General features: G+C 39.2%; 1 pseudogene; it reads right to left on the bottom strand.

Moving 5' to 3' along the window:
• The window catches only part of LOC122134383, a 9,629-nt pseudogene extending 458 nt beyond the window's left edge, over positions 1–9,171 (bottom strand).
• Between the last annotated feature and the right edge of the window lie 222 nt (positions 9,172–9,393).

The raw sequence follows: 9,393 nt of genomic DNA, 5'->3' as shown, positions 1-9,393 counted from the left end.
GATAAGAATGCTGCCAGAGCGGTTTCCACACACAGACCAAAGGTGAGGACTCTATTCCTGTGAAAGAAAAAAACAAACAAATTATGATTAATAGTCAAAGAAAAAAGTCTTGTCCAAGGGCACATCAGGTACTCACAAGCGAGACTATGGGTGTTCTAGAGAGGAAACAAAATGTCAAAAAAAAAAAAGTGGATGCCATTTGCACTGAATGCTCTCTCATATCCTGTCTTAATTAGAGATATGATTTCTCCATTTCGGGAAAGTAGAGTTGTAGTATGAGCTTGTTATTGGTATTTGTTCCATTTTTTTTTTTGTTTTTTTTTACTTTCATGTCCCTGAGATTTTGAGATATGGTGACCCTGGAGCACAAACCCCGTTCTTAAGTCGCCGGGGTAGCAATGCCAAAAATACACTGTATGGGTCAAAATTATTGATTTTCTCTACCGCCAAAAATCATTAAGTAAAGATAATGTCCATGAAGATATGTTGCTAAATTTCTACCGAGTAAATATATCAAAAACTTAATTTTTAAAAGTAATATGCATAGTAAGAACTTCATTGGACAGCTTTAAAAGGGTGAGTTCTCAATATTTAGAATTTTTTTGGCACCTCAGTGCCGAAAACTTTTCACAGTACTGTAGCTTTGTTGGTGGGTTTTCTTGTAGCATCTTGGAGACGTTGCCACAGTTCCTCTGGATTTAGTCTCAGTTTTCTCCTGTTTCTTTATGTAATCCCAGACGGACTACATACTACACAGCAAAAATAGAAATGACATTATTCCTGGAAAAAAAGAAATGTATTTCCTACTGACATACTACACAGCAAAAACAAAAACAAAATTAATTTTTGGAAAAGTAAAATGTTATTTCCTACAGACAAACTGAAGCAACATATAGAAATGAGAAAATGTATTTAAACCTTTTTTTTTTCTTTCTTTTTTTTGTGAAAATAAATACTAATGCCTACGGACTTTTACACAGTACTGTGGTATATATATCTATTATAGTATATATATATATATATATATTAAATGCACTACTATGAAGAAGAGCAATAAGATGGCATTAAAATGAAAAGGCGCACTTTGATTTGATGGCACAGACCGCTCACACACAGAGAGCGCCTGCATCCCAATGTACATACTATCTATCCTAAATTATACTAAAGACAGCGGAAACAATTCAAAATACTCGGTCATTTTGGTAAGCAGACACGAAAAGACCTTATTTTAAAACTATAAAGTGTTCACCTTTATATTTGTGTATACTTACAATAAAAACGAAACATTGGGCTTTGTAAAATAAAGAAAAAATTCTGAGTGAGTCCGGTGCAGATGTTGACGATGTGTGAGATGCTATAGTTCTGATATTGTGGCTGAATGTTGCACATGCACTAGGGTTGTAAGTTTAATGAACTCTAATTTAATTGTTCAGTTTTGTCAGTACGGTTAAGGATGGGTTAACTAGCATGGTTGTCTGTCAGGAAAATTAACTTAAATTTTTGTTTTTAGTTTATTGTTTTGTTTTTCAATCGTGAATTTATCCACTTATCCAACGCTGTTTGTTCTGTGACAATTGTTTCACTCTGACATGCTCTTGATAGACATACTTTTTACCTTTGTTGAGTTGTTAAAATGTGTGACATTCTTGTCTGCTCAGCGTTGCTCCACGATCATTGAGCCTCCAAAAAAAAGCCCTCGTGTGACCATTCAAATAAAATCGTGCAGGTGCCCCTATCCGGAGGGAAGTAATGCCTAAAATGTGTTCTCCAGTTTACATGTTTTAGGGACATGGGGTGAGTAAATGATGAAGGATTTATTTGGTGAACTATATGTTCATTTGTCTTTAACCACCCACAAAAATTAATAGAGTATTAGTAGCATATTTCAGAGAATGCAAAGCTTGGCTGCGTGATTAAAAAGGAGTCTTGATGCAATAGACAGATTTTGACCAAACGTGTGTAAAAAAACTTTGGCCACTGTAAAATAAATTGTATTGTGGTCACACTACTTATTGTCATCTGTCATTAAAGAATGAACTGGATTAAATATTACTGTAATCTGTGTTCGTTTTTACTCAAGGGTTTATAGGAAACCTATATTTTGTAGGAGATTAGGTATTCTGCTAATGCAACCACGTTACATATACTTGTGTGCATTGACTTTTTGTGCCACCGTGGGAGCATTGTTTTAATCTTTCTAGTTTCATTTAAAAAGATACAAAAACAAATTCGCTCATTTAATGAACATTTATTGACTTAAATAGACATTGTATTATTTTTGAAATACAATTAATGTCTCCTTCCAATGGTCCAATAGAAATGTGTTGTTTTGTAGTAGTCTCTAGTTCACCCCAGCCTGAAACAAAGCAGCACAAATATAGTTCATTCTTGATCTCTAAAAGGAAAATAAAAATACAAACAAATTACAAAGTAAATGCAAGTCATCTCAGTAATTAAAATTTACTTTCTGATAGGAAACATGTTAGATGTACAATGAAAGGGTGTATACCTCCTGGGTTTGCCTAATAATGTATTTCTAACTTCTCATAGATGAAATGAGCAGGGAATATGGCATAGCACAAAACCACCACAATGGTCTAAATGAAAAAAGAAAACAGTAATGTGTTCAAACATATTTAGCGGAAAAATGTAATGCTTGAAGCAAGGTTCATTAAAAACTTCAATTTCACTTACTCATTGGATACATTCGGACGAACATCCATGCCTGGGCCGTCGGATAAGAATGCCTGCAAGAGCGGTCCACACACAGAACCAAAGGTGCGAATCTAGTAATCTCGTGAAAGAAAAAAAAAACCAAACAAATTATGATTCACTAGTCAAAGAAAAAAGTCTTGGCCAAGGGCACATCAGGTACCACAGTGAGACTATGGGTGCTTAGACGAGGGAACAAAATGGTCACAAAAAAAAAAAAGTGATTCCATTGCAAGAAGGCTTCTCATATCCTGTCTTAATAGAGATATTTGATTTCCTCATTTCTGGTAATAGCGAGGATTTGTTAGTATGCGCTTTATTGGTATTTGTTTCATTTTTTTTTTTTTTTTATGGACTTTCATGTCCCTTGAGATTTTGGATATGTGACCATGGAGCACAAAAACCCGTCTTAAGCGCCGGGGGTGGCAATAGCCAAAAATACACTGTATGGGCCAAAATTATTGATTTTTCTCCTACGCCAAAAATCATTAAGTTAAAGATTCATGTTCCATGAAGTTGTTGAAATTTTCTACTGTAAATATATCAAAACTTCATTTTTAAAAGTAATATGCATAGCTAAGAACTTCATTTGGACAGCTTTAAATGTGTTTTTCTCAATATTTACATTTTTTTGCACCCCCAGATTCCAGATTTTTAAAAATAGTTGCATCTCAGCCAAATATTGGCCGATCCTAACAAAAAAAATGTTGAGAAAATGACCCTTACTATGACGGTTTTTGTGATCAGGGTCACATATTATTCTGGGGATTGTATGCTTTTTTGTTGCTTTGGTTTTTGGAGGTTGACATTTGTAACTAACCAAGAGACATATAGTGACTAGATCCTAAAAAGTATGTCACCGATGATGTATCAGAGACAGTTTTTAAACTCTAAGCGCATCTATGGTTAGATCTGAATATGTATAGGCACAGTGTATCTATTAACTAGTTCTCATTCTTTATTGTCTAACACACTGACAAAGCCGCGGGCCGATACTGTGGTGTTTTTCATATGTAGCCAGTGTCTACGATATAGGGTGTTTTTTATAATTCTTGCCTGATGCTATGCTTGAATCCCTGGATGTGGATTATTTTTTTTTTTTTTTTTTTTGCAATAAGATCCACTTTTTTGTTGTTTGAAAGTGAGATTACAAGCTATCCAAACTGGTTTATAGATGTACAATGAGAAGCAACTGGTGGAACTTCAGTTTGATAGAGTATCACCAATATCATGGCTTGTTTGATGTGTTACATACTTCATTCCCTGACTGAAAGATGATGGGAAAGCCTCCTGTGGTCTTGCAGATGAGCAAGTCAGTCCCACTGCACAATCACAATACTGGTAAAGAAGAATGGCCCGTGTGACATGTAGCCTTGCTCCACAATCTTCCTGCGCTTCATAGCGTCTGCATCAGACAAAGAACCATTATTTAAAAGAAAGTATGTCATATAGAATGTTGGTTTCGTATCAGTTGGTTTGGTGAAGCTGGACACTACCATTGTGGCCATCGCTGTCCCTCAGGTCCTGAAACGTCTTCCCAACCAATTCGAATTCCTACAGATCTTGGCAAGAATCCATTCTCAGCGAGAATTACAAAGTAGGTAAAGCGAATCCCACCAATGCTGCATCATCCCTAAAACTTAGGTATAAAGCACGTCATAAGAATAGCAAACAGCTATGTAATGAGACACCTAGAGCGCTTTGTGAAGAATAGTAGCACTTAACAAGTTTGACCATAGCTCCATACATGATGAGTTCCTCTCATTCATCGTAAGAAATGATTTGTTTCCAGCATTTCTGGTTTGTCTCTTCAAGGATGTAGATTCAGCAGTTTCAGAATACAATGAGATATAGCAGGAACCTGTGGGTACTAAAAATATATAAAGAAAAATGAATGCATGAACATTTAATCAGCTCTCCTCTGCGACATTTGCATTCTTAAATTGGAGTTCCCTTTCCATACCATGCCAGTGCCCAGGTCAATGCAGAGAATGGTGACCGTGCTCCAGAGGTAGAGGAATACCCACAGGGACAAAAAAGAGTGAAGGCGGACATTCCCCAGGATGTACTCACTTACCAGCTGTAGGCCATAGACTCCCCTCAAGCTGTCAACAGATCAGACGCCCCAGACGTTGAATGATCACTTTGAGAAAAAAAGTGTCTGAGTAACCTCTAATCATCTCTTTCATTGCTCCGAAGTTTTCCATTATCATACCTTCTTCTCTACCCAGAAAGTGCCAATTGAAGGTAAAGTTGTCGTCCAAGAAGGCGATCATGGTCAGCAGCCTGTTTGGCTACCGGCCAGATCCAGCTGCATACCCATAGCCACCACACAATTACTGGGGCATCCTCTTCAGAGCAGGAGAAGGAATCATTGACACCAATCACCCGGTACAGCTACAATCGCACCTGATGAGAGAATAACTGCAGAAAATAGAAACTTGTATTTAAATCTCTGAGCAATTAATGGTCAGATAGGAACAGTATGGAGGGTACTGTCGCTGAAAGTTCCACGATGGACCAGCTTTTGTGAGGAGAAGTTCTGGCGAAAACAATTCTGAATGGGGTTGGAGGACTCATCAGCTGTTCTGGGGTCATATTCTCAGTTCCACCACCATGGATCACAATGGCATTAGCATCTCTGAGATAAAACTTGTATAGCAGACATACTTAGAGCAACTTTTTTGTTGCTGAATATTTTAAATAGAGGTGGAAAAAGGTAACAAGTGATACTCTTGGCTGCCCCTCTTCAACAGGGATTTTCAGCGGGCTGCAATATCATCCATCTAGTTCTTGAACATTAGAGCGCTGCATGCGAACACCCTTGCAATAGCTTTCGCTTGTGATTGGATGGTCCTCCCAGTAACCATTGATAACCTGTAAAAGATGATTCAGATTTATCATTTGATCATTTCATATATTTCGTTGATAAACAGGTGCCCCATTCAACCTATAAGGAAAACACCAACAAAAGCCCAAGGAACAAAAAAACTTTTTTTTTGTTTAGTTTAAAACAAGTGAGTTCGGCCATACTCAAGGCCGTTAATCAGTGAATTCAAACCTTCCTTCTTCAGATGGTTGACCATCTATTCTTATAGTGTATTTTACAGTGTATTCGAGCAGTAGCATCTTGATATAAGTACAACACCGTGATTCCAGCACTCACGGCATCTGGCCAATGAAGCATCTGGTACAGCTGCACTGAGGCGGCTCATCATAGACACTGAGGCCAACAAAACACAGGTTCTCAGTGGGGAAGTTCACTTCTTCAGCATGCAAATGCACAAATACCCTCCGGAAACACTGGTAATCAGGGAGGGAAAAAGTGGGAGACGCCTATGATGGCCAACATGGAGTTGTTCATAATTCTGTTGAGTTTCTATCGCTCCTGTGTTAATAATCTGTAATTATAACATTATGTTTTCACAAGGTGAACTTCTATAAGGTGGCTTGTACCTACACCACTCTTTCTCCATAGAACGCCGAGCTCTAAATAAGCATTTGGGCATGAATTGTTTTCCATTTCATCGTCCACAAGGCTGCCTTTGTCCTTGAATCATAAATAGTAGTAGTCATCGACTCAAGAGCTCTCGCAGGGCGATCCCTTCATCCCAGCAGGTGTGTTAGACTCTGAAGAATTAGGATTCTGTGGACTTGAGAGCTAGGAAAAGGCCATATTCAAGGCACGATTGATGAGACCAGTTAATCTACCCACCGACTCCTCCTAAAGAACACCTCCACAAAAACTACCTGAGACTTTGTTGGGTGGAGTTGAAAGGGCTCTCAGCAACTTTAGGGTTTATATTCTCTCTCATTTCAGTGACTGAACCACAGCACAGACTCAATTCCACTTCAGCAGGGCGGACTCTTGAGGCCATCGCCAAGTTGCTTCTCGCTGCAAACAGAAGAACGTGATGTGAAACAGAGCTGCCACCTCTCAATGATACTACATCTCACCGCCTTGCATGCTTTAAATCATTTTTTAAATGTACTTATAAAATCTAGATAATTAGATATGGCACACCTTAAGGATGGAAAGATGGTTTGATTTGATAGGAAGAACGGCACGATTGCAAAGGCCAGCGACAATGTGCGGAGGGGCGGCCCAAGTAGCCAGAGCTCTTTTACAAAGTGAGGCTCCAACTCTGGTTTCTGTGGTGTCTGCTTCAGGGATATCTGGCTGTGTCAAACCACATGTGATCGAGCGCGGCATTCGGTTCTGGGGTCTCAAAGTTCCAGTTCTGTCAGAGCAGGATGGTTGTCGGTCCGAGCCAAGAGTTCCACGGGCTTCGAGATTTCTCAACAGGCAGGTGTCTTCTTTGCCTCCGTTTTGCCCCGGTCACGAGTTCGACAAAGCCTATGGAGGGGAATTGCACATGAAGCAATCAATGGAATTTGGAAATGTATGTATGCAACATAATATTAATCTGATTACAGTTACAGTGGCAGGGAGACCTTCAGGTACATTTAGCGACCATGATACCAATAAGGAAGATGACCCCTTCCAACCACCATTTAGCCAGGAATCAGGAAAGAATGAAGAAAGGAGACACCAGGAAGACAGCTACACCAGTGATGATGTGGATGAAGTGCTCGATCTCTTTCGCAAATGGTGTTTTCTCCACCTTCCAGGAGCTGGAGGCCAGCGATGCAATACGACCCCCTGACAGTACGGTCACCGGTGGTTGATGGACAATCCCTCTGGCAGTACCTATTGAATACTTGTCATGTTTCAAGCATCTTTTCTTAAGACATTTAATCATACATTTTGACCACACTTGTTGTGTAAGATATTGTAATGTTTACCGTCAACACAATTGGTAGAAAAAAATGCAATGTTTCTTGTCTTCAAGGGGTTTTCATAGAGAAGTCGGGAGAACGGAGTCTGGGGCTCAGATTCTCCCGTGAGGGAGGTAGTTGGTCCACCTGGCAGAGGACAAGCCAAGGAGGATGTTAATGACGTTTTATTAAGAATTTTTTACATTCTCTTTTTTGTTCTCCAAATAAAATTTCTTTAGCTTTTGACCTTGCATCCTGTGCAGAGATGACCCCAGGGATATCAGACGGGATTCTGTCTCCACATTTGACCTCCTACTAAGATCACCATGACAACTAACTGGCCTCAGCGTCGATGATCTTTTTTCTCTCCATCCACGCACATACAGGGGACGTCTACATGTACAATAAAATGTACAATAAACTAGCATATATCCCTTTGTACATTTGTGAAAGCTTTTTTTGGCATTAACGTCATTTACATTTTGTCTATACCTGAGGGACACGAGGTTCTTAAAAGGAAGTCCCTGATCCGTGTGAGCTCGTGGCCTCTTGATGAGTATGCGAAAACATCCATGGACTGTGACAAACAAAACGCACGCACACGTCCCAGCTGACAGCTTGTGCAAGGCAATTAATAAATAGTAATTCATTTGATTTAAGTATCCCCAAATAGTTTCACTCACATTCGGAGCCTAATCCTCTGAGAGAGAAACTCATGTTTAAATTGGCCTTGTCTCAAGCGTATGAGGTGTATCAGTTCAGATATTTAATGAATAAAACACACTTTCATTTTCACTAGGTTTGCTCGACATATTATCTATTTATGTTATGTCATTGCAGAAAGGACAGACAAAACATTCTCTGTCATACATTGTCATTTGCTGGTTCTTCCGACGCAGGCAGCCTGGATCGAATATGCCAAAGAAGCAAAGAAATGCACCAATCCACAGCAGTGTCTGGAATCCACCCAAACAGCTGTCTGCAGAACTTGACCCATTCTGGAGTCGTAAACCAGGTGGAGTCAAGGCATTCGGTCCATCACGGTTCTAAGATTTCCTTTGCTCGGAAATGGTCAAACCCTGCCACAAGTTATAAAAATGGACTAGCGATTAAAGCCATACAGAAAACAGATGCTCATAAATAATAGTTTCAGTTGCATGTGGCTAAAGATTCATTATTTCATTACACTTTTTATCATTTACTTCACACAAATATTCAAAACAGAAAATAATGCATCATTATTTTCCAAAAGTGTCACTTAAACGTACTTACCTTGGTCAGGTCAGTGCCGTATTTTCGGTCTGCAAGTTCTTCAAAGGTCAACTTGTGATCTTCCTGCAGAGAGAAAAGAAGACTGTGTAAATCCAACCGAAAATTCAGAGAAAAGATGAATGAATGAATGAATTTGCAAATAATTTCTTACCAGTTTCCACTTCTTTCTTCAGTTCCTCCATGTCCTTTTTGCTCTTTTTTTTCCTTTTTTGGGCTTTGATGACTCCATCTTCTGACGTCGCTGCCAATTTGTACTTATCATTCCCGTCTGTAAGATGTAAAACAAATAAATAATAAAACACATCGCCCAAAAAAATCCTTAAATGAATGAAATGCATGCGGAATGAAACAAATTAAAGCGGAGGAATCCAACAGTATAGCTTTTAGGTGACTTACCGCGAGCCCCATTTTCCTTACTGATGTCCACTCAAAAATCCAGTGATTTCTTGTGTCTGGGGTGCTGTTGGAGACAGAAGTCCTGTGTATCCCCAAACCAGGTTCACTGAGTTTATACCCTGCCATTCTCACCCATGTGTGCCAATGGGGGAGGGTGTCTGGGAAAAAGTGGGAGGGGAGGGGGTTTGTCAGGTGTCATTTAGTTTTCACATTTATTCAACCTTCGTTTATACA

The sequence above is a fragment of the Cyprinus carpio genome, chromosome B1 (genome assembly GCF_018340385.1).
Source record: "Cyprinus carpio isolate SPL01 chromosome B1, ASM1834038v1, whole genome shotgun sequence".
Classification (NCBI taxonomy): domain Eukaryota; kingdom Metazoa; phylum Chordata; class Actinopteri; order Cypriniformes; family Cyprinidae; genus Cyprinus; species Cyprinus carpio.
The sequence above is the reverse complement of the archived record's forward strand: the minus strand, read 5'-3'. Positions and strand labels throughout refer to the sequence as shown.